Here is a 6,007-nt window from a genome sequence, read left to right as displayed (position 1 = left end):
TTATTATTATTATTATTATTAGTTTAGGGTAATATATATACAGGAATATATATATATATACACACACACACACATACACATATAGACAGACTGCCCAGCAGTCTAGGAATATTTATTACTATTTTTATTAGCAGTCAAGGGATATCTATGCAGTTATAAAAAGAAATATTTAAAAAATCTAAGCTGCCCAGTGTCCTAGGAATATTTATTGTTATTATTATTATTATTAGCAGTCAAGGAATATCCACAGAAGTATACAATGAAATTTTTAAAATCTAGGCAGCTTAGCAGTTCATTATTTATTACTATTGTTGTTGTTAGTAGTAGTTATAGTAGTAGCAACATTAATACCAATCTAGGGATATTTACGCTGGAATATTTATAGAGGCCTGAAATAATATTCTAAAGTATCTAGGCTGTTCAGCAGTCTAAGAATATTATTATTGTTGTTGTTGATATTATTATTAATTTTGGCAATCAGTAAGTTTCTCAAGATGGAGAGGAAATGATACTGAAAACTGCCTTTTCTGCATGTTACTATTTCCAGGAGCCTTGCCATAAACGAGAAGTTTCACATTTTAATCAATTTATTAAATAGTCCAGGTGTGTGTGTGTGTGTGTTTAGTTTTGTGAGACATTTAGCCTTCTCTGTCAGAGAGCTCAGGTGCCACAACAAACTAAACTTCCCAGAATCCCATAGGATTCAGCAATGGCAGTTTAAGTGATGTGAAACTGGATGCACCCTTTGGTTGCATTTGCTGCTCAGTGTTGCGCAGCGAAATGCCTTTGCACCAGTTTTGAATAAACCCACTATGTTCAAAAATCTTCCCAAGTACTTGTGAGGATGGCAGGTTTAGCAAGTACAGTTCCAGGTGAACCTCCTGCTGCCCCAATGGCTGCTGTAATAAACCTTTTCCCCTTCTTCTTCTTCTTCTTCTTTTCAGGCTGAAGAGACACAGGGGACCATTTCACACTACATACGGTCATTATAGGACTAGGATTTTGCTTTAACTTCCGTGGCTGCTTCCTGTAGATTCCTGGGATATTTTGGAAATTCACTGTGCTTGCCATTTTTCAGACCAAATACAGCATTTCAGACCAAATACTGTGGGCCCTTGGAATCAGCTGGGGTTTGGTACATAGGTATAGATCCATAACCATGGATGCTCAAGTCCCAGTAAATGCAATGGCCTAGTAAAACGGTGTCCTTATAGAAAATGGCAAAGTCAAGATTTGCTTTTTGGTTTTTTGGGGGGGGGACGGGACGGGATATTTTCGAACCATGGATCATTGAATCTATGGGGCCAACTATGTATGATTAGCCAAACAGAACAGAAGCTTTATATAAAGGTTAACCCAGAATGTATTGGTTTGTGTGTTTGCATTACAGATAACAGTGGACAGAACTGGGGGAAAGTTCTTTGTCTTTTAAAATCTACAGATACTGATTCAGAAAGTACAGCTTTTCCTACTGGTGTTTCTCCATCGTGGGAAGGATTGTATATGTTGAATTTTGCCTGTCATCTGTGACTTGCCTTGTATATATGCAGCACTCTACCATCTGCAGTTGGGACAATAGATTCATGTTAGACTCCTTTTAAAACTGTGACAGCCCCATGGCTTTCCCAAATAATAAGGCTTTCTTTCTGACAGACACAGAAGGATCTTACATTGTTGGGGTACAATTAAGGACTTTGTACTTTATTTTTTGCTTTAACATCTCAGATGTATTCTAATTAATCAAAAATCCACAGAACAAAATTATTCTCCTTAGACCTCAAATTACACTTTATAATGTGTGTGGGGTATTGCAGGGAAAATAATGCTCAGCCACCAGGAAGACACTGCCTTCATACAAGATTTCCATAATAATAATAATAATAATAATAACAACAACAACAACAACCACCTGATAAATATTTAGCAAATTGCAAATTAATATCCAAAACCTTGATACAGACACAGGCCTGTTACAGACTGCCAAAATAAAGCTGCTTCGGTCGCACCAAAGCCACACTCAATTCTTAAGCACTGGAGTGCAGCTTTGGTGCAGCTTCCGGACTCTTAGGATGCATGCATCATTTAAACAGCATACCTCCAAAGAGACCCGAAGCAGCTTTATTTTGGCAGTCTGTAACAGGCCACACTTAAGTATATATCAGTACATCACAGACTTTAGAAAGGTGAATTATTAATACAGCAAGTTATTTCCATTTGGCACTTGTTAGTATTTGTTGTTCTAGGTCTTAAAGTCATTTCTGATTCATGGTGACTCTAAGGCAAGCCTGCCATGGAATTTTCTTGCCATGACTTGTTCAGAGAGGGTTGGCTTTTGCCTTTCCTTCCTCTGAGTATGAGAGGATGTGATTTACCCAGGGTCACCCAGCACCGGGTTTACATGGCCGAGCAGAGATTCAAACCTAGTCTCCAGAACTGTACTCCTTAAACACAATTCAGTTTTACATTTTTAATACCAGTATTAATATTCACGATACAGAGGGCCTTTGGTTTCAACTGGGGTTTGGTTCCAGGACTCCCTATGAATACCAAAATCTGTGGATGCTCAAATTCCATTAAATACATGGTGTCCTTTATATAAGATAGCAAAATCAAGGTTTCCTTTTTGGAATCTATCTATCTATCTATCTATCTATCTATCTATCTATCTATCATCTATCATTGTTTTCAAGCTGTGGAGTCTGAATCCATAGATAAGAAATCCATGGATGCAGAGGGCTGACTATATTAGGCAAGACTGTTATTCAGGAAAGCCTTGGGCAACTCATTTTGCTTGTGATTGAAGGATTTTTTTTCCTAGTTAGATGCTGTACTGTTGTTGTTTTTTGGTGTGTTGTGTTACGTAATTGATTAAAATATCATTTGTGTTTCTATGATACCATCCGCACTCCAGGAATAATCCAGCTTGACACCACTTTAACGGCCATGGCTCAATGCTATGGAATTCTGGGAGTTCTAGTTTTGTGAGATATTTAGCCTTCTCTGGTGCCAAGACAAGCTACATCCCCAGAATTCCCCCACAGCACTGAGCCATGGCAGTTAGAGTGGTATGCAAATGGATTATTTCTATAGTGCAGCAGATGCATTTTACAGTATATTGTAATGATACATAATAGGACTTGAGCATCCACAGATCTTGGACCCGAGAACCAAACTCCAGCTGATACGAAGGGCCCTCTGCATAAAACTCAAACATCAGTTTTTGAGGAAATAGAGGATTTAACTTGGGGTGCTATGAAAGTGTGTATGCAAATAAAGGATCTTCTCACAGCTTAATTTCCCCCCAAGTTTCCCTAGTCATAATCCTGTCTATTGCTGGAGAGGCAAGCTGCATTCTGAACTGAAAAGCATTTACCTTCTCATCAATGGAAAAGTCGTGCAAGGTGCAGCTTCCAGTTGTATGAGCAGCACCATATGTTTGTTGAAATATGTATCTTTTATTATCTGTAGTCAATAGATAGATTCAACTTCTAGCACATTGAAAGTATGTACAGCAGAGCCGTAACAGTGGCTATGTGAAATCCAGAAGTCCTTAGTATTCTCAGATCATGAAGCTGTGTGGAAGACTCTCTTATGGCAGAAATACATCTCTAGCCCCTGGAAGGGAAAAGAGGTTATTACATTCTTATTTATTTATTATTGCACTTATATCCTGCCTTTTTCCCAAAATGCGATCCAGGAGTTTTCAAAAGATCCAATTAGAACATTGATAAAAAAATGGAAAAGGGAATTAAGCATTGTCGTTATTAAAAACACAATTAAAGCGGCTAAAACACTAAACATGTTGAAAAAGAGTTTCAATGAAATTTAAATTCAGCGCCATAATTAAATTTCACAAGGCTGCCTGAATCCAAAGGTCACCCGGTCTAGTGAAGAAAGAGGTTCCTTGGAGTCAGATGGAAAGGAGAGAGAGAGTTGTGTGTCATCAGCATATTGATGGCACAAAGCCCCCAAACCTTGGATGACCTTCAGTGGTTTCATGTAAAGATTAAACAGCTAAGGGGCAATGCAGAATAGTAGTGGCCAAGGGGTCTAATGTAATTATTAAGTATTATTATTATTAACATGGTTGCTATTTCTTCACAGCAGGTTCTCCATATGAGGTTATTATTATTATTATTATGATTAATGTGGTTGCTATTTCTTCAGAGCAGGTTCTTCATTGGAGGTGAGTATAATTAATATTATTATTATTCTTACAATTAATCTGGTTGCTGTTTCTTCAGAGCAGGTCCTTCATTGGAGGTGAGTATAATTAATATCATCATTATTAGAATTAATATGGTTGCTATTTCTTCAGAGCAGGTCCTTCATTGGAGGTGAGTATAATTAATATTATATTATTATTAGAATTAAATGTGGTTGCTATTTGTTCAGAGCAGATCCATCATTGGAGGTGAGTATAATTAATATCATTCTTATTAGAATTAATCTGGTTGCTATTTCTTGAGAACACGTCCTTCATTGGAAGTGAGTATAATTAATATTATTATTATTAGAATTAATCTGATAGCTATTTCTTCAGAGCAGGTCCTTCATTGCAGGTGAGTATAATTAATATTATTATTATTATTAGAATTAAGCTGGTTGCTATTTCTTCAGAGCAGTTCCTTCATTGGAGGTAAGTATGGTTAATTTTATTATTTTTAGAATTAATCTGGTTGCTGTTTCTTCAGAGCAGGTCATTCATTGGAGGTGAGTATAATTAATATTATTATTATTATTAGAATTAAGCTGGTTGCTATTTCTTCAGAGCAGGTCATTCATTGGAGGTGAGTATGGTTAATTTTACTATTATTAGAATTAATCTGATTGCTATTTCTTCAGAGCAGGTCCTTCATTGGAGGTGAGTATAATTATTATTAATATTATTAGAATTAATCTGGTTGCTATTTGTTCAGAGCAGGTCCTTCACTGGAGGTGAGTATAATTAATATTATTATTATTACAATTAATCTGATAGCCATATCTTCACCGCAGGTCCTTCATTGGAGGAGAGTATAATTGATTTTATTATTATTAGAATTAATCTGATAGCTATTTCTTCACAGCAGGTCCTTCATTGGAGGTAAGTATAATTAATTTTATTATTATTACCACTAATCTGGTTGCTATTTCTTCATAGCAGGTCCTTCATTGGAGGTGAGTATAATAATTATTAATATTAGTAGAATTAATCTGGTTGATATTTGTTCAGAGCACATCCTTCATTGGAGGTGAGTATAGTTATTATTAATATTATTAGAATGAATCTGGCTGCTATTTCTTCAGAGCAGGTCCTTCATTGGAGGTGAGTATAATTAATATTGTTATAATTGAAGTGGTGTCTATTTCTTCAGAGCAGGTCCTTCTTTGGAGGTGAGTATAATTATAATTATTATTGTAATACTTAATCTGGGTGCTATTTCTTCAGAACAGGTCCTTCATTAGAGGTGAGTATAATAAATATTATTATTATTACAATTAAACTGGTTGCTGTTTCTTCAGAGCAGGTCATGCATTGGAGGTGAGTATAATAATTATTATTATTAGAATTAAGCTGGTTGCTATTTCTTCAGATCAGGTCATTCATTGGAGGTCAGTATAATTCATATTATTATTATTGTTACAGTTAATCTGGCTGGTATTTCTTCAGTGCAGGTCCTTCATGGGAGGTGAGTATAATTAATATTATTATTATTATTAGAATGAAATGTGGAATTAATCTCTTGCTATTTCTTCAGAGCAGGTCCTTCATTGCACGTGAGTATAATTAATTTTATTATTATTAGAATTAATCTGGTTGCTATTTCTTCAGAGCAGGTCCTTCATGGGAGGTGAGTATGGTTAATATTATTATTATTATAATTAATCTGACAGCTATTTCTTCAGAGCAGGTCCTTCATTGCAGGTGAGTATAATATTATTATTATTAGAATTAATCTGATAGATATTTCTTCAGAGAAGGTCCTTCATTGGAGGTGAGTATAATAATTATTATTATTAGAAT

Source organism: Sceloporus occidentalis, unplaced genomic scaffold (genome assembly GCF_023333645.1).
Source record: "Sceloporus occidentalis isolate IW3139 unplaced genomic scaffold, rSceOcc1.0.p SCAF_2, whole genome shotgun sequence".
Lineage (NCBI taxonomy): Eukaryota > Metazoa > Chordata > Lepidosauria > Squamata > Phrynosomatidae > Sceloporus > Sceloporus occidentalis.
Note: the sequence above shows the minus strand (reverse complement) of the source record.